Source organism: Somniosus microcephalus, chromosome 3 (assembly GCF_052327205.1).
Source record: "Somniosus microcephalus isolate GS21.2 chromosome 3, FLI_Smic_1.0, whole genome shotgun sequence".
Taxonomy (NCBI): domain Eukaryota; kingdom Metazoa; phylum Chordata; class Chondrichthyes; order Squaliformes; family Somniosidae; genus Somniosus; species Somniosus microcephalus.
Window position 1 is genome coordinate 251,925,730 of NC_140989.1, and position 20,633 is coordinate 251,946,362.

Consider the following 20,633-nt stretch of genomic DNA (forward strand, 5'->3'; position numbering starts at 1 on the left):
CCTCCTCTTGATTCCGTTTGTGAAATCTAAATCTCTCAGCAATAACCAGAGGTTTTGGTGAAAAATGTGCTGCAAGAATTTCCACTAGTTGCTTATATGTTTTAGTTCCTGGCTTATCTGGCTGCACAAGGCTGTGAAGTAAATTGAATGTCTTTCGTCCCATTACACTCAAAAAGGTAGGCACGACCTTTTCATTTGCCACCGCATTCGCCAAGACAAAATAGTCAAAACGTTCCGTATAAGAAACATAGAAACATAGAGATAGGAACAGGAGTAGGCCATTCGGCCCTTCGAGCCTGCTCCGCCATTCAATGAGATCATGGCTGATCTTCGTCTGAGATCATAGCTGATCTTACCAGTTCAGTACCCCGTCCCCGCCTTTTCTCCGTAACCCTTAATCCCCTTAGCCTTCAGAAATATATCCAATTCTCTCTTGAAAATATTTATTGAATTAGCCTTCACAGCCCTCTGTGGCAGGGAATTCCACAGGCTCACCACTCTTTGAGTGAAGAAATTCTTCCTCATCTCTGTTTTAAATGATTTGCCCGCTATTTTTAGACTGTGGCCCCTGGTTCTGTGCTCCCCGGCCATTGGAAACATTCTCTCTGAATTCAGCCTGTCCAGGCCTGCCATAATTTTATTGCTCCACATTTTCATCAAAATCACCGATGTTTCCTAATATAGTAGCCATCTCACGTTTCAAATTTAAATTTCTGTTTACTCACTGCACCCGTAACGTACGCAGATTCATCCGCTCCTCGTCGCCACTTTGTTGTGTTGGTACCTTTTTTACCTAGACACAATTAGAACTCAGAACTCAGAGATTCAAACATGAAGTGCTTTATTCGAAGGGAAAGGGGAGTTCTGGAGAGTTCTGAACAAAGAGAGCTAAACTTAACCAAGGGAACACCCAACCATTTCTCTGCTGTGACAGCGCCACCACAGGTGGGAGGAGAACACACAATACATAACATATTCCTCCCCTCTTAAATGGAAGGTCCACATTATTCCTCAACAGGTAAGTTACTTTCAATGCACTAAACCTTCAGCGAATGGTGCACAAGGACACCCAGGTCTCGTTGCACTTCCCCTTCTCCCAATCAATTGCCATTCAGATAATAATCTGTCTTCCTGTTTTTGCCACCAAAGTAGATAACCTCGCATTTATCCACATTATACTGCATTTGCCATGCATCTGCCCAATCACCCAACCTGTTCAAATCATACTGGAGTTTCTCGGCATCCTCCTCACAGCACACACGCCCACCCAGCTTTGTCTCGTCTAGATCATTAATATATATTGTGAATATCTGGGGTCCTAGCACCGATCCCTGCGGTACCCCACTAGTCACTGCCTGCCACTCGGAGAAAGACCCGTTTATTCCAACTCTTTGCTTCCTGTCTGCCAACCAGTTCTCTATCCAAGTCAGTACCTTAGCCCCAATCCCATGTGCTTTAACGCTACACGCTAATCTCTTATGCAGGATCTTATTGAAAGCCTTCTGAAAGTCTAAATACACCACATCCACTGGTTCTCTCTTATCTATTCTACCAGTTACATCCTCAAAAAATTCCAGTAGATTAGTCAAGCACGATTTACCTTTTGTAAATCCATGTTGACTTTGTCCGATCCTGTCGCTGTTTTCCAAGTGCTCTGCTATTACATCTTTTATAATGGACTCTAGCATTTTTCCCACTACCGATGTCAGACTTACCAGTCTATAATTCCCCGTTTTCTCTCTACCACCTTTTTTGAATAGTGAGGTTACATTAGCTACCCTCCAATCCATAGGAACTGTCCAAGAGTCTATAGAATTTTGGAAGATGACCAGCAATGCATCTACTATTTCTAGGGCCACTTCCTTAATCTACATACTAGGGTACTTATCAGGCCCTGGGGATTTATCGGCCTTCAATCCTGTCCTTTTCCCTAACACCATTTCCCTACAAATACTGATTTCATTCAATTCCTCCCACTCGTTAGACCTTATGTTCCCCGACATCTCTGGGAGGTTATTTGTGTCCTCCTTTGTGAAGACAGAACTGAAGTATGTATTTAATTAGTTACCATTTCTTTGTTCCCCATTATAAATTCTCCTGATTCTGACTGCAAGGGACCTATGCTTAACTTCACCAATCTTTTTCTCCTCACATATCTATAGAAGCTTTTACAGTCAGTTTTTATGTTCCCGGCAAGCTTACTCCCATACTCTATTTTTCCCCTCTTAATTGATCTTTTTCCTCCTTTGCTGAACCCTAAACTGCTCCCAATCCTCAGGTTTGTTGCTTTTTCAGGCCAATTTATATGTCCTGTCCTTGGATCTTATGCTGTCCCTAATTTCCCTTGTTAGCCACGGTTGAGTCACCTTTTTTGTTTTATTTTTTTGCCAAACAGGGATGAACAAATTCTGTAGTTCACCCATGCGATCTTTAACTGTTTGCCATTGCCTATCCACCGTCAACCCTTTAAGTAACGTTCCCCAATCCATCCTAGCCAACTCGCGCCTCATACCATCGTAGTTTTCTTTATTTAAATTCAGGACCCTAGTCTCTGAGTCAACTACTTCACTCTCCATCTTAATGAAGAATTCCATCATATTATGATCGCTCCTCCCCATGGGGCCTCGCACAACAAGATTGCTAATTAATCCTTTCTCATTACATAATACCCAGTCTAAGATGGCCTGATCTCTAGTTGGTTCCTCGACATATTGGTCCAGAAAACCATCCCGTATACACTCCAGGAATTCCTCCTCCACAGTATTGTTACTAATTTGGTTAGCCCAATCTATATGTAGATTAAAGTCACCCATGATAACTGCTCTGCCCTTATTGCACGCATCTCTAATTTCCCATTTAATGCTATCCCCAAACTCAGCATTACTGTTTGGGGGTCTGTATACAACTCCCACTAATGTTTTCTGCCCCTTAGTATTTCTCAGCTCTATCCATACAGATTCCACATCATCAGAGCTAATATCCTTCCTTACTATTATGTTAATCGCATCTTTAACCAGCAATGCTATCCAACCTCCTTTTCCTTCGTGCCTGTCTTTTCTGAATATTGAATACCCCTGGATGTTGAATTCCCAGCCTTGGTCACCCTGGAGCCATGTCTCCGTAATCCCAGTTATATCATATCCGTTTACATCTATTTGCACAGCTAATTCATCCACCTTATTATGAATGCTCCTCGCATTAAGACACAAAGGCCTTCAGGCTTGTTTTTTTAACACTCTTAGACCTTTTAGAATTATTATTTACTGTGCCCATGTTTGATTTACACCCTTGATTTCTCTGACTGCTACTTTTGCTTTTCTCCTTCCTGTCTTTAGCTTCTATCCTTGCTCCCCTTTCCTCTGTCTCCCTGCACAGGTTCCCAATCCCCTGCCATTTTAGTTTAAACCCTCCCCAACAGCACTAGCAAACACTCCCCCTAGGACATCTGTCCTGGTCCTGCCCAGGTGCAAACCATCCAGTTTGTACTGGTCCCACCTCCCCCAGAACTGGTTTCAATGTCCCAGGAATTTGAATCCCTCCCCCTTGCACCATTCCTCTAGCCACGTATTCATCTGAAATATCCTTCTATTTCTACTCTGACTAGCACGTGGCACTGGTAGTAATCCTGAGATTACTAGCTTTGAGGTCCTATTTTTTAATTTACCTCCTAACTCCCTATATTCAGCTTTTAGGACCTCATCCCGGTTTTTACCTATATCGTTGGTACCTATATGCACCACGACAACTGGCTGTTCATCCTCCCCCTCCAGAATGCCCTGCAGCTGCTCCGAGACACCTTGACCCTTACACCAGGGAGGCAACATACTATCCTGGAGTCTCATTTGTGGCTGCAGAAACGCCTATCTATTGCCCTTACAATAGAATCCTCTATCACTATAGCTCTCCCGCTCTTTTTCCTCCCGTCCAGTGCCAGGAAGTTGGCTGCTGCTGCCTTCCCCCGATAAGCAATTTCCCTCAACAATATCCAAATTGGTATATCTGTTTGAGAGAGGGATGGCCACAGGGGACCCCTGCACTACCTGCCTGCCCCTACTACTCTGCCTGGCGGCCACCCATTCCCTTCCTGCCTGTGCAGCCTTTACCTGCGGTGTGACCAACTGATTAAACATGATATCCACGATGTCCTCAGCATCGCGAATGCTCCAGTATATATGCATTCGCAGCTCCAGCGCCGCAATGCGGTCTGCCTGTGAAGAGAGAAACAGAGTTAACGTTTCAGGTCCCTTTCGTCCTGAAACGTTAACTCTGTTTCTCTCTTCACAGATGCTGCCTGACCTGCTGAGTATCTCCAGCATTTTCTGTTTTTATTTCAGATTTCCAGCATCTGCAGTATTTTCTTTTTCTTTTTGCTTCATACTAAGCCTTGGATAGTACTATTGCCACTTGGATTGGCTGTACTATTGCCACTTCAACATGCCAAAATGGCGAGATTAGTTTGTATCTACTGCCCAAATACAGCAACTTCACACCATTCAATGCATTTCAATGCTGAGGTAGAAGGCGAGATGCCGTTTTGCGAAGTTAACGGCGGAGCGTCACAACTTGGACAGCAACTTTTTGATATTTGAGTTGAACCGCGTATTCGCCCCCTGCCTGAAGTTCCTGTACCATTTGCCCATAAATAACAGCGAGGGCCATTAGCTTCACTGTTATTTTGACAGCAAATTATGGCCCATGGTGTTCATTGTCAATATCAACGTTGCAGGAAATTCCATCCCATTGTCTCTTCAACCCATTTATAGGGCCGTATATTCCGATCCCTACGGGTGGGTACGAACTGTGTACCCACCCGTAGGGACATCGGAAATGTTGGTTTCAGGCATGTGAAGCACATGCGCTGAAAACTGGTATTTCCGATCTGTCAAGAATACTCTTGACACATCGGACGCCTGCCCTGGAGAAGGGCCTCTGCGGGCAGATAATTCCGTTTTCTGCAGAACCTCCGCCCGCAGAAAACCCTTAGAAATCTTACGCCTGGTAAAAGCGTAAGGCCTGCTTTTTTACCAGCATAAGAATTGAAAAAAAGTTAAAAAAAAAAAATTTCTTCACTCATTTATAATTTAAAAATACTTTATAAAAAGGTAAGTTTATTTTTAGCCCCGTAAAAAACTTTAATTATTTTTTTCAAAAAATTAAATTTTTGTTTAAAATATTTAATTTATTGTAATTTCAACTAATTTTAAAAAGGTGATGGTTTAAAAAAAAAAATTATTTAATGTTTTACTCTACTATGTTTTTGGGGTGATCTCCATTCATATATTTGACAGGTCTATCTGTCAAGTGTATGAAAGGAGATTCCCTTCTGGAGGGGGAGGGAGAACAGCCAGTGGTCGTGGTCCACATTGGTACCAACGACATAGGTAAAAAGAGGGATGAGGTCCTGCAGCAAGAATTTAGGGAGCTAGGTGAAGGATTAAGGAGCAGGACCTCAAAGGTTGTAATCTCTGGATTACTCCCGGTGCCACGTGCTAGTAAGTATAGGAATAGGAAGATAGAACAGATGAATGCGTGGCTAAAGGGATGGTGCAAGGGGGAGGGCTTTAGTTTCCTGGATCACTGGGTCTGCTTCTGGGAAAGGTGGGACTTGTACAAGTCGGACGGTTTACACCTGAACCAGGGGGGAACCAATATCCTTGCGGGGAGGTTTGCTAGCACTGCTGGGGAGGGTTTAAACTAACTTGGCAGGGGGTTGGGGTACAGAGTGGAACTATAGTAGGGGGTGATTTACGGCCAAATACAGAGGGAAAAACAAGTCAGCTGGGAAGGCAGAGCAAATATGTGAAGGCAAAAGAGAATATGGCAGGGCTGGAAGGCATTTATTTTAATGCAAGGAGTCTTGCAAATAAGGTGGATGAACTGAAGTTGTTGTTGAACACATGGGAGTACGATATTGTTGCTATCACGGAGACATGGTTGAGGGAGGGTCAGGACTGGCAGCTCAATATTCCGGGGTATAGAATCTTCAGGCGAGACAGAGGGGGGTGTAAAAGGGGAGGGGGTGTTGCAATATTAATTAAGGAGTCAATTACTGCTGTAAGGAGGGATGATATATTAGCGGGTTCCACTAATGAGGCCATATGGGTAGAACTTAAAAACAAAAAGGGGGCAAGCACTTTGCTGGGAGTGTACTATAGGCCCCCAAACAGTCAGGGGGAGATAGAGGAACAGATATGTAGGCAAATCTCCGAGAAGTGCGAAAATAATAGGGTAATAATAGTGGGGGATTTCAACTTCCCCAATATAAATTGGGACAGTCAGAGTGTGAAAGGCTTAGAGGGTGCAGAATTCTTAAAGTGCATCCAGGAGAGCTTTTTGAGCCAACATGTAGAAAGTCCTACAAGAGAGGGGGCGGTACTGGACCTAATTCTGGGGAATGTAGCCGGGCAAGTGGTGGAAGTGTCAGTAGGAGAGCATTTTGGCGACAGTGACCATAATTCGGTGAGATTTAAGGTGGTCATGGAAAAAGACAAAGACGGCCCGGAAATAAGGGTTCTAAATTGGGGGAAGGCCGATCTTAATATGATAAGGCAGGATCTGGCCAAAGTGGACTGGGAGCAGCTGCTTATAGGAAAATCCACATCAAAACAGTGGGAGACTTTCAGAAGGGAAATAGAGAGAGTACAACGCCAACATGTTCCTGTAAAGGTCAAGGGTGGGACCAACAAGCAAAGGGAACCTTGGATGACAAGGGATATACAAAAATGCATTAGAAATAAGAGGGGGGCTTTTGGCAGTTACAAAAGACTAAAGACAGAAGAAGCCCTAGAGGAGTGTAAAAAGTGCAGGGGCATACTTAAAAAAGAAATTAGGAGGGCGAGGAGGGGCCATGAAATAACACTGGCGAGCAAAATAAAGGAAAATCCTAAGATGTTTTATAAGTATATTAAGGGCAAGAGGATAACCAGGGAAAGGGTAGGGCCCATTAGGGACCAAAGTGGCAATCTGTGTGTAGAGCCAGATGATGTAGGCGGGGTTTTAAATGAATTTTTTGCATCTGTGTTCACTATGGAGAAAGACGATGCAGACATAGAAATCGGGCAAGGGGACTGTGACATACTTGAACATATTAGCATCGAGAGGGAGGAGGTGCTAGCGGTTTTAGCGGGCCAAAAAGTGGATAAATCCCCAGGCCCGGACGAGATGTATCCCAGGCTGCTGTGGGAGGCAAGGGAGGAGATTGCAGGGGCTCTGACACTAATTTTCAGAACCTCTCTGGCCACAGGGGATGTACCAGAGGACTGGAGAACAGCTAACGTAGTACCATTATTCAAGAAGGGTAGCAGGGATAAACCAGGGAATTACAGGCCAGTGAGTCTAACATCTGTGGTGGGGAAATTATTGGAAAAAATTCTGAGGGACAAAATTAATCTCCACTTGGAGAGGCAAGGATTAATCGGGGATAGTCAGCATGGCTTTGTCAAGGGTAAATCATGTCTAACAAATCTGATCGAATTTTTCGAGGGGGTGACTAGTGGGGTGGATGAGGGAAATGCTGTGGATGTGGTGTACATGGACTTCAGTAAAGCTTTTGACAAGGTCCCGCATAGGAGACTGGTCAAGAAGGTAAGAGCCCATGGGATCCAGGGTGCCTTGGCGCGTTGGATCCTAAACTGGCTGAGTGGCAGGAGGCAGAGGGTGATGGTCGAAGGTTGCTTTTGTGACTGGAAGCCTGTGTCCAGTGGGGTACCTCAGGGATCGGTGCTGGGTCCCTTATTGTTTGTGATCTACATAAATGATTTGGATGAAAATGTAAAAGGTATGATCAGTAAGTTCGCAGATGACACGAAAATTGGTGGGGTGGTAAATTGCGAGGAGGAAAGCCTCCGGCTACAGGACGATATAAACGGGTTGGTCAGATGGGCGGAAAAGTGGCAAATGGAATTTAACCCTGAAAAGTGCGAGGTGATGCATTTTGGACGGACAAATAAGGCAAGGGAATACACAATGAGTGGTAGGACCCTAGGAAGTACAGAGGGTCAGAGGGACCTTGGTGTACATGTACATAGATCCCTGAAGGCAGCGGAGCAGGTAGATAAGGTGGTTAAAAAGGCATATGGGATACTTGCCTTCATTAGCCGAGGCATAGAATATAAGAGCAGGGAGGTTATGATGGAGCTGTACAAAACGCTGGTGAGGCCACAGCTGGAGTACTGTGTGCAGTTCTGGTCGCCTCACTATAGGAAGGATGTGATCGCGTTAGAGAGGGTGCAGAGGAGGTTCACCAGGATGTTACCAGGGCTGGAGCGCTTCAGCTATGAAGAGAGACTGGGCAGATTGGGTTTGTTTTCCTTGGAGCAGAGGAGGCTGAGGGGGGACATGATTGAGGTGTACAAAATTGTGAGGGGCATAGATAGGATGGATGCTGAGGAGCTTTTCCCCTTAGTAGAGGGGTCAATAACTAGGGGGCATAGATTCAAGGTAAAGGGAGGGAGGTTTAGAGGGGATTTGAGAAAGAACTTTTTCACCCAGAGGGTGGTTGGAGTCTGGAACTCACTGCCTGAAAGGGTTGTGGAGGCAGAAACCCTCACAACATTTAAGAAGCATTTGGATGAGCATTTGAAATGCCATAGCATACAAGGCTACGGGCCAAATGCTGGAATATGGGATTAGATTAGACAGGGCTTGATGGCCGGCATGGACACGATGGGCCGAAGGGCCTCTATCTGTGCTGTATTACTCTATGACTCTATGACTCTATGACACTCATTGAGCCTCACATTTAACCTGCTAATCTGCTTATCCCTATGCCAATTGGCACATGGCTCAGATAACAATCCAGAGATTATTACTGTAGTGTATGTACCTTTAAGGGGAGAACTACTTTTTACAGCTCCTGTATACTGTAGTACCGGCAGTGACCACACCTGTATATAAACCCTGAGTAGGGATCTGTACGTTAGTTTTAGAGTAACCCTCATCCAGTAAATACCTGTTGATTGTTCCTGCAGTCTCGTGTCTAGTTATTGAAGGACACACACATCAAAAATACACGGATCTAACAATTACCTTTGAGGTTCTGCTTTTTAATTTGGACCCCAGCTCCTCAAAACCTTGCAGCAGAACCTCATTCCTCATTCTACCTATGTTGTTGGTTCCTACGTGGACTATGACAACTGTCCCCCTACCACAGCTACATTCCCTTTCACTCCCCCCACTTGAATGGCCTCCTGTGCCATGGTGCCATGGTCAGATTGCTCATCCATCCTACAGGCTTTTCCTTCACCCACAAAGGCAGCAAGAACTCATACCAGTTGGATAAGGACTCCTCCAGCACTTCATCTAGGGTCCCCTGACATGCCTGAGTTGCAGTCACACCCTCCTGTCTGTGGTGTATGTAACCTGTTCCACCTTAAGAGAACTACCTTAAGAGATGTACTACTTTCTCTTGGCTGCTGTATACTGTAATACCGGTGGTGACCACACCAGTATATAAGTGTTGTGTAGGGATTTGCTGGGCAGTTCAGCCCTGAACTCCGAATAGTAAAGACCTGTTAAAAGTTATTCTTGTTGTCTGTGTCCAGTGATTGATCCTAAACATAACTGGGACACCCAGACTCAACAGTGGCGATGAGTCCGATCTTACCCTGTGGCAGTTTTACATCCAAGGCAGCTTCGTCCTCAGAACAGGCGTCGAGAAGAGGCATCCGCCCTCATCATCCTGCTGAGCACCATCGCACGGGAGGCATCGAGAACCCGGGTTAAAAAGAAAAATTCTGACCACGAAGCCCTCCATCAGCAACAGGCAGTGATCATCCCTTCTACCACGGTGGTGGGTAAGCCGATCAGCGACATGAGCAGAAAGTCGGCCGCGTTGGCTGTGGAGTAGGGGAGGGAAAACGGAGGAATAAGGGTGGAGAACTCGACCACGGCCGGTAAAAAGGGCCGGGCTGCAATCAAGGCCGAGAGGCGCAGCAACTGGGACAGCTTAAGGCACGAGAGCCGCGGAGAACTCAAATGCAGCCAGTGTAAAGGACCGGGCTGCAAGCGGGGCTGCGAGGCAAAGCAGCGTCGGGGAATTGAGAACCGCTGGGGAGGCGAGAACGGCAGCAGCACGGCAATCGCCATTGCAGCCAGCGGGGGAAGAAGGCAAACGCGGGAATCCACTATTGTAGTCGGCGGGGGAAGAAGACGAGCGCGGGAAAGACCGCCAAGCGCGGGAAGCCGCCACTTTAGTAGGCGGGGGAAGAAGACAAGCGCGGGAAGCTGCCATTTTGAGAAAAAGAAAAATTTAAAAACTTGCAAGGATGCCTAAACATGGGAACATTAATACCTTTGATAGCGATATCGAAGATTGGACCACGTATGTAGAACGCATGGAAGTTTATTGTAAAGCAAATAAGGTACCAGATGATGAGAAAGCACTAACCTTATTAAGCTCAATGGGTGCGAAGACATACGGGCTATTGAAGCACCTTCTATCACCAAATAAACCGGCGGATCAGACTTTCACGAATATTGTTACTGTCCTGAAAAATCATTTAAACCCCACGCCGCTGATGATAGCGGAATGATTTAAATTTTACAGAAGAACGCAGCTGAAAGACGAAAGCAACGCTGAATTTTTAATTGAACTGCGTAAGCTATCGAAGTACTGTCGGTTTGGAACAGGAATAGCAGATGCGCTGAGAGATAAATTTGTGTGTGGATTGTTAAAAGAAGGAACACAAAAGTGACTGCTTGAGGAGAATGATCTTACGCTTGATAAAGCTGTCACTATTGCAGCATCGCAAGAAGCCGCAGCGAGAGGCACGGCGGAAATGCAGCTATGGTCACCGGAACTCAGCACCAATCAAATGGTCTTGGGTACAGTAAAATGTTATCGTTGTGGAAAGACAATGCACAATCAGAACCAGTGCTGGTTCAAAAATCAGGAATGCAGAAAATGTGTCAGGCTTGGTCACATAGCTAAAGTATGCCGGTCAGGAAAGAAGACCAGCAACAAAAAGTCACCGCAGGAAAAGAACAGAAAGGCACACAAGGTGACAGAGAACAGTTCGAATGAACAGAAGTCAGATTCAGACTCCAGCAGTAATGAACTGGGTAGTCTAAGAGTACACAATGTTGGTAAGGAAGCAGACCTCCAAACAATTTGGGTCACACTTCAGATAGCAGGAGTCCAAGTGAAGATGGAATTGGACACTGGATCGGCATTGATGGTCATGAATAAGCAAGATTACTAAAGGTTATTCCCACATATTCCCCTACGGGATACGGAGATTGTATTGAAAACATACACGGGGCAAAGAGTATACCCCATCGGGAAGATAGAGGTAAAGGTGGTCCACAAGGGCAAAGAAAGCCGAGGAATGGACTTATATGTGCTACCTGAGGGAGGTCCACCACTACTGGGACGGGAGTGGATTAGGAAAATAAATATGGACTGGCATTCCTTAAAAGCACTAACGGTAGATTCCGGTAAAAAAGATGTCAAACCTAAACGATTGTCCAGAATATTGGACGATGCTAAAGAGGTGTTTCAACAGGGACTGGGAACACTGAGAGGAATTACGGCAAACATCAAGGTTGAAGAACATGCAAACCCGAAATTTTTCAAAGCCAGACCGGTACCTTATGCGATACGACCTGCTGTGGAAGCTGAGCTGGAAGGGCTAGAAAGTTCAGGAGTACTGTCTAAGGTAGACTGGAGTGAGTGGGCCACGCCCATTGTTCCCGTCATGAAGCGTTCATCGAGCAACAAGCCGGGGGAACCAGGGAAGGTTCGCATCTGTGGAGATTTCAAGATCACTGTTAATCCGGTGCTTCACACGGTGCAGTATCCGCTTCCGCGGATTGAGGATATCTTCGCTTCGTTGTCTGGTGGGAAACACTTCACCAAGATAGACCTGGCGCAGGCGTACTTACAGATGGAAGTTGAGGAAGAGTCACGCCAGTATCTCACGATCAACACGCATAGAGGCTTGTACCCGTATAATAGACTGGTTTTTGGAGTGGCATCGGCTCCAGCAATTTGGCAGAGGGCCATGGAGCAGGTATTACAGGGAATTCCAGGCACACAATGTTACCTGGACGATATTCTGATTACAGGAGATGATGACGAGGAACACCTTGCAAATTTGGAACTGGTTGAGGGAGGGTCAGGACTGGCAGCTCAATATTCCGGGGTATAGAATCTTCAGGCGAGACAGAGGGGGGTGTAAAAGGGGAGGGGGTGTTGCAATATTAATTAAGGAGTCAATTACTGCTGTAAGGAGGGATGATATATTAGCGGGTTCCTCTAATGAGGCCATATGGGTAGAACTTAAAAACAAAAAGGGGGCAAGCACTTTGCTGGGAGTGTACTATAGGCCCCCAAACAGTCAGGGGGAGATAGAGGAACAGATATGTAGGCAAATCTCAGAAAAGTGCGAAAATAATAGGGTAATAATAGTGGGGGATTTCAACTTCCCCAATATAAATTGGGATAGTCAGAGTGTGAAAGGCTTAGAGGGTGCAGAATTCTTAAAGTGCATCCAGGAGAGCTTTTTGAGCCAACATGTAGAAAGTCCTACAAGAGAGGGGGCGGTACTGGACCTAATTCTGGGGAATGTAGCCGGGCAAGTGGTGGAAGTGTCAGTAGGAGAGCATTTTGGCGACAGTGACCACAATTCGGTGAGATTTAAGGTGGTCATGGAAAAAGACAAAGACGGCCCGGAAATAAGGGTTCTAAATTGGGGGAAGGCCGATTTTAATATGATAAGGCAGGATCTGGCCAAATTGGACTGGGAGCAGCTACTTATAGGAAAATCCGCATCAAAACAGTGGGAGACTTTCAGAAGGGAAATAGAGAGAGTACAACGCCAACATGTTCCTGTAAAGGTCAAGGGTGGGACCAACAAGCAAAGGGAACCTTGGATGACAAGGGATATACAAAAATGCATTAGAAATAAAAGGGGGGCTTTTGGCAGTTACAAAAGACTAAAGACGGAAGAAGCCCTAGAGGAGTATAAAAAATGCAGGGGCATACTTAAAAAAGAAATTAGGAGGGCGAGGAGGGGCCATGAAATAACACTGGCGAGCAAAATAAAGGAAAATCCTAAGATGTTTTATAAGTATATTAAGGGCAAGAGGATAACCAGGGAAAGGGTAGGGCCCATTAGGGACCAAAGTGGCAATCTGTGTGTAGAGCCAGATGATGTAGGCGGGGTTTTAAATGAATTTTTTGCATCTGTGTTCACTATGGAGAAAGACGATGCAGACATAGAAATCGGGCAAGGGGGCTGTGACATACTTGAACATATTAGCATCGAGAGGGAGGAGGTGCTAGCGGTTTTAGCAGGCCAAAAAGTGGATAAATCCCCAGGCCCAGACGAGATGTATCCCAGGCTGCTGTGGGAGGCAAAGGAGGAGATTGCAGGGGCTCTGACACAAATTTTCAGAACCTCTCTGGCCACAGGGGATGTACCAGAGGAGAACAGCTAACGTAGTACCATTATTCAAGAAGGGTAGCAGGGATAAACCAGGGAATTACAGGCCAGTGAGCCTAACATCTGTGGTAGGGAAATTATTGGAAAAAATTCTGAGGGACAAAATTAGTCTCCACTTGGAGAGGCAAGGATTAATCGGGGATAGTCAGCATGGCTTTGTCAAGGGTAAATCATGTCTGACAAATCTGATTGAATTTTTCGAGGGGGTGACTAGGGGGGTGGATGAGGGAAATGCTGTGGATGTGGTTTACATGGACTTCAGTAAAGCTTTTGACAAAGTCCCGCATAGGAGACTGGTCAAGAAGGTAAGAGCCCATGGGATCCAGGGTGCCTTGGCGCGTTGGATCCTAAACTGGCTGAGTGGCAGGAGGCAGAGGGTGATGGTCGAAGGTTGCTTTTGTGACTGGAAGCCTGTGTCCAGTGGGGTACCTCAGGGATCGGTGCTGGGTCCCTTGTTGTTTGTGATCTACATAAATGATTTGGATGAGAATGTAAAAGGTATGATCAGTAAGTTCGCAGATGACACGAAAATTGGTGGGGTGGTAAATTGTGAGGAGGAAAGCCTCAGGCTACAGGACGATATAAACGGGTTGGTCAGATGGGCGGAAAAGTGGCAAATGGAATTTAACCCTGAAAAGTGCGAGGTGATGCATTTTGGACGGACAAATAAGGCAAGGGAATACACAATGAGTGGTAGGACCCTAGGAAGTACAGAGGGTCAGAGGGACCTTGGTGTACATGTACATAGATCCCTGAAGGCAGCGGAACAGGTAGATAAGGTGGTTAAAAAGGCATATGGGATACTTGCCTTCATTAGCCGAGGCATAGAATATAAGAGCAGGGAGGTTATGATGGAACTGTACAAAACGCTGGTGAGGCCATAGCTGGAGTACTGTGTGCAGTTCTGGTCGCCTCACTATAGGAAGGATGTGATTGCTTTGGAGAGGGTGCAGAGAAGATTCACCAGGATGTTACCTGGGATGGAGCGCCTCAGCTATGAAGAGAGGCTGGACAGGCTGGGGTTGTTTTCCTTGGAGCAAAGAAGGCTGAGGGGGGACCTGATTGAGGTGTACAAAATGATGAGGGGCATAGATAGGGTAGACAAAGAGGAACTTTTCCCCTTAGTAGGGGGGTCAATAACAAGGGGGCATAGATTCAGGGTAAGGGGCAGGAGATTTAGAGGGGATTTGAGGAGGAACTTTTTCACCCAGAGGGTGGTTGGAATGTGGAACTCAATGCCTGAAAGGGTGGTAGAGGCAGGAACCCTCACAACATTCAAGAAGCATTTGGATGAGCACTTGAAATGCCATTGCATACAAGGCTATGGACCAAATGCTGGAAAATGGGATTAGACTGGACAGGGATGGATGGGTGGCGCAGACACGATGGGCCGAAGGGCCTCTTTCTGTGCTGTAAAACTCTATGACTCTATGACTCTATGAGATTGAAAGAATATGGACTTCGAGTTAATCGCCAGAAATGTGAGTTCTTTCAGAAGCGGATCTCGTACTGTGGTCATGTCATTGACCAGGAGGGGCTTCATAAGTCTCCTGACAAGATCGAAGCTGTTATGAAGGCTCCCGCTCCGGATAATGTATCCCAGTTGAGGTCGTTCCTAGGGTTGATTAACTATTACCATAAGTTTCTGCCAAATTTATCCACGGTGCTGCACCCGCTGAACGCTCTTTTGCAGAAGGGAGTACCATGGAAGTGGAGCGAGGACTGTAAGAGGGCCTTTCGCAAAAGCAAGGCATTGATCACCTCAGAGGAAGTGTTGGCTCACTTCAACCCAACGCTGCCTATTCGTTTGGCTTGTGATACTTCTCCATATGGTATTGGGGCAGTACTCTCACACAAGTTGCCAAATGGCCTGGAGAGGCCAGTTGCGTTCGCATCCAGATCATTGACCTCCACTGAGCGCAACTATGCTCAGATAGATAGGGAGGCTCTCAGCCTTGTGTGGGGAGTAAAGAAGTTTAATCATTACCTGCAGGGCCAAAAGTTCACGCTTCTGACAGACCACCAGCCGTTGGTATCCATTTTTAACCCTAAGAAGGGTGTTTCGGTGATGACAGCACAGAGACTCCAGAGATGGTCCCTTTTCCTAGGGGCACATCAATATCAGATTGAATTCAAAGGTACAAAGCAGCATGGTAATGCTGACGGGCTGTCGCGCCTGCCACTACCTACAGAGGAGGAGGCACCGACGGTTGACCCTGTTGAGTTATTTCACTCGACCATCATCGAATGTTTACCAGTCACCAATGCAAGTATTGAAAGAGAAACCAGGAACGACCCGACACTGTCCCGGGTCTACGAAGTGACAGTGAAGGGATGGCCAGCACATGGTGATCCACTGTTACCGGCATTCTCAGCCAGACGAGAACAGCTGTCCGTCTGTCAAGGAACATTGATTTATGGAACAAGGGTGATTATTCCTCCTAAGTTAAGAGAGAGAGTTCTAAAGGAACTGCATGAAGGTCATCTGGGGGGAGTCAAGATGAAAAGCCTTGCTAGGGCTTATGTGTGGTGGCCGGGCATCGACCAACAGATAGAGGATCTGACGAAAAGCTGCTCAGGGTGCCAAAAAGTGCAAAATGCACCTCCGATTGCACCGCTGCATCCATGGGAATGGCCTTCAACCCCATGGCAACGTGTACATATTGACTTTGCTGGTCCATTCATGGACTCTATGTTTTTAATTGCAGTGGACGCACATTCTAAATGGCCAGAAGTGATTAAGATGACTACCACTACCTCGGAAAAGACGATCGCGGTGCTGAGAACGATATTTGCAAGAAATGGATTGCCAGAACAAATATGTTCAGACAACGGACCGCAGTTCGTGTCAGAAGAATTCCAGAAATTCATGAAGAAGAATGGGGTGAAACATTATACCTCTGCCCCATATCATCCGGCTACAAACGGGTTGGCCGAGAGATTTGTACAAACATTCAAAAAAGCAATAAAGGCCATGAGCGAAGATCAGGTTCCACTACAACACAAGGTGGACAAATTCCTACTGGCATATCGAAACGCCACTCATGCAGTGACAAACCAAAGTCCTGCCATGATGTTCTATAACAGGAGGTTGCGGTCCAGGTTGGACTTGTTAAAACCAAATGTGCGGAGGGAAGTTGAAAACAAACAGTTCCAGCATATAAATAACAAGACCACTCGGAGTTTCGAAATAGGGCAACCAGTGTTAGCCCGGGACTATAAAAACGAGAAATGGCAATCTGGAACAATTCGGGCCAGCCAAGGACCCCTGATGTACACGGTAGATATTGGTGAAAATGTAATACGGCGTCATGCTGACCAACTGGTAGAATCAAGAACTAGGGTCGAACCCATGGTTACGGCAGAGACAACTGTGGAAGAAGTTAGTGAACCTGAAGCATCTACCTCAGAAGTGAATGTACCTGATGATGATGTCCAATCCATAAGAGACCAACTAGATGAGTCACCCCAGCAATGAGAATCAGAGACCCCTGAAAGGCGTTATCCAACTCGAATCAGGAGGCCTCCTCAGAGACTGAATCTTTGAACTGTTTTGCATGAAGTTGTATATATATATATGTTATTATGTTATGTTAAATGGGGATATAACTGTTAAGCTAAAAAGGGAGGATTGTGGTGTATGTAACCTGTTCCACCTTAAGAGAACTACCTTAAGAGATGTACTACTTTCTCTTGGCTGCTGTATACTGTAATACCGGTGGTGACCACACCGGTATATAAGTGTTGTGTGGGGATTTGCTGGGCAGTTCAGCCCTGACCGCCGAATAGTAAAGACCTGTTAAAAGTTATTCTTGTTGTCTGTGTCCAGTGATTGATCCTAAACATAACTGGGACACCCAGACTCAACACTGTCCCTGAGAACTAACCAGACCTGTACCACTACCTAACCTAAGGGGTATGACTGCCTTCTGGATCAAAGTGTCCAGGTAACTCTCCCGCTCCCTGATGCCCTGCAATGTCTGCACCTCAGACTCCAGCTCAACAATACTGAACTGAAGTTCCTCAAGATACAAGCACTTACTGCAAACGTGGTTGTCCGGGATCACAATGCTCTCCATAAACTCCCTCATGATGCAGTTGAGGCACACCACCTGCATTGCCATCCCTATATGACCTTGTTGTATTTAATTAAATTTAATTAAAAGTTGTATTTAAGTAACTTAGTTTACAATTTACAGGTTAGTTTCTTGACTACTTAATTGATCTAGATTAAGTTATGGGCTATGAAATTAAATATCTACCTGTAACACAAAGCACTACAAGTAGTGTAGGCAAAAAGCAGCAACTCCTTCCCCCTCTTCTCCGAATTCCCACATGTAAGAAATCGTGGTTTGAAAGAAATAATAGTCTGTTACGGGTTCCCTAAATCAGCAGTTTGCCTAAGTTGATGACACAGAAAGATTCCAGTCACGTCAGAAAAATAGCTGCACAGAGAGCTGGATTACAGGGTCAGAACATAAAAAACAGGCCTTTGAGTGGGCATAACTAGGCCTGATACTGGATGCAGCAAGGAGCTGTAGGATAAACAAACTCTACAAAGAGGGCAACAAACCTTTAAAACAGAGATAAGGAGGAAAATGACCTCATGAGGCTGGGAGGGGGCTGTCATAGGTAGCCTCTCCCTTGTAATTGGACAATAGGATGGGGTACAAATGATTGACACCAGGTATCCACCAGCCCACCATAATAACTATAAATATAGATGACCGAGAGAGGAAATCAGACAGCAAGGGGTGTAAGATTTGCAAAATTTCTACATTTCCCCGAAGGTTGTTATTAATAAATGGGACCCTGTATGGACAATTTTAAAAAGGGTACCCAAAAGCTGGCGTCCGCACCTCGTGACCAAAAGCCTGTAAGATTTTAAAAGCCTGAACTCTGCAGTTCAGACAGGCAGGCAGTTTAAAATGCATTTCTGTGAAAAGGACCTTTTGTGTTGGGACAAACCAGACAGTTAAAGTAATCACTGAATACGCATTACGTCAGCCAGAAACATTCAGCCACAACAAGAGGCCATCAGGTTGTGTGCATAGATAATCGGAAACAGCTCAAGGGAGCCATCAAGGCTGGGCAGGCCGAGTAAAAGGCATTAATAACAATGCTACAGGACATCAGGGCGAATGGGTGCGATAAACGGCTATCCAAAGCCAGTTAACTTAGATGGACGTAATTATATTAAATGAGCCCACCCAAATCAGACAAAGGACTGAACTGATTTGGTGCACAGATAAGGGCTCCCGATGGGGGTATAACTATGGGCCCATTGGGGAGCCACGCTCTCTCTCTCTTGCCTCTTGCCCTTGCCTCCTGCCTCTGGACTCGCTGCCAGATTACAACCAGGACGGGTTGTAAGAAGAAGACTGAGTGGGACTTCGAATAAACGGGCCCTCAGTCCAGCTTACTCAAACCAACAGGATCAACCAAGGAAGAGCATCACCTGAGGAGGAGCCCGTCCCTGCGAGGTAAAATACCCAGGCAGAGACTTTAATATTGGGGTATTTTACCTGGACGGCACTCTTGCAGTGCCCTGGAACCACGTGACGTCGGCAGGCCACAGAGAGCACAAGGAGTGAACCCAAAACCTTCAACCGTTTTTAAACGCAAGTGAGCATGAAATTCTGGCCCCTCATAGCTTAATCTAGTCAGGGATAATAGGTGGGGATAAGGGTTAAAGGGATTTTATTAGTGTGTGTTGTTTCCCTCGATGTGCCGTGTGTTCCCCATTCCCATTTAAGTGTACTTTTTAAGTGATAAGCCTGTATCTACAGTAATTTGCTAGTATTGTAATTTTTATCTGTTCTCAATAAAGTTTACGCATTTTTCTTGTATCAAATCACTTGTCCACTCATTTTCTGTATCGCTACCTGTACCTAAGCGCTCACGGGCATTCAGAGGCATAACTGACTGGGCTCACGCGCCACCCCCTACAGGGGTGAAGGCCTCTTTGAGGTGGAAATCAATGCTGGCTCAGGCCTAACACCTTGACTAAGTTTAGCCTCTGAGGTGGATCAATGTTGGCTGATGCCTAACACCTCCAACAGCTCGGTGGATGAATCAACAGAAGTGACTGCTGTTAGTGACTGCAGAGACCCGCTGACCCGAGACCTCCACGCTGTCTCATCAGGCATCTAACCAACTGTCCGCACGGTTGTGGCATTCCGATTCGGGAGTTGTAGATCGCTCTCTACTGTCACGGGTTGTATGTCTATTTTACTCAGCTTAAACCATATGTAATATCTGATTATGCTTTAAAACTGTAACTCTTTAATAAAAGCCTTGCAATTCCTAAAACCCTTTGGGTAATCTGTGTGTGGCCTGTGATCCTAATCTTACACACTCTTTCCAAATTCCCAAATAAAACACTCTGTTTAAGTACACTCCGTTTAATTCCGCTCTGTGCAGACTGCAGACTTCATTTAACCACATCAAATATCCTTCTATGCTTTCTCCCTCATGTGTTTATCTAGCTTCCCCTTGAGTGCATCTATGCTATTTGCCTCAACAACTCCTTGTGGTAGCGAGTTCCACATTCATAGAATCATAGAATGGTTACAGCACAGAAGGAGGCCATTCGGTCTGTCGGGCCCATGCCGGCTCTTTGCAAGAGCACTTCAGCTAGTCCCACTCCCCCGCCCTTTCCACGTAGCCCTGCAGATATTTTTCCTTCAGGTACTTATCCAATTCCCTTTTGAAAGCCACGATTGAGTCTGCCTCCACCATCCTTTCAGGCAGTGCATTCGCAGTCATTTCTCTGTGGTGCAGAAGGGATTTACTAGAATGGTTCCAGGGATGAGGGACTTCAGTTACGTGGATAGACTGGAGAAGCTGGGGTTGTTCTCCTTAAAGCAGGGAAGGATAAGAGGAGATTTGATAGAGGTGTTCAAAATAATAAAGGGTTTAGCTAGAGTAAATAAAGAGAAACTGTTTCCAATGGCTGAAGGGTCGATAACCAGAGGGCACAGATTTAAGGTGATTGGTAAAAGAACCAGAGGCGACATGAGGAAAAACTTTTTTTAAGCAATGAGTGGTTAGGATTTGGAATGCAATGCCTGATAGGGTGATGGATACAGATTCAATAGTAGCCTTCAAAAGGGAATTGGATAGAAGGAGAAACAATTGCAAGGTCATGAGGAAAGAGCAGGGGAATGGAACTAACTGGATTGCTCT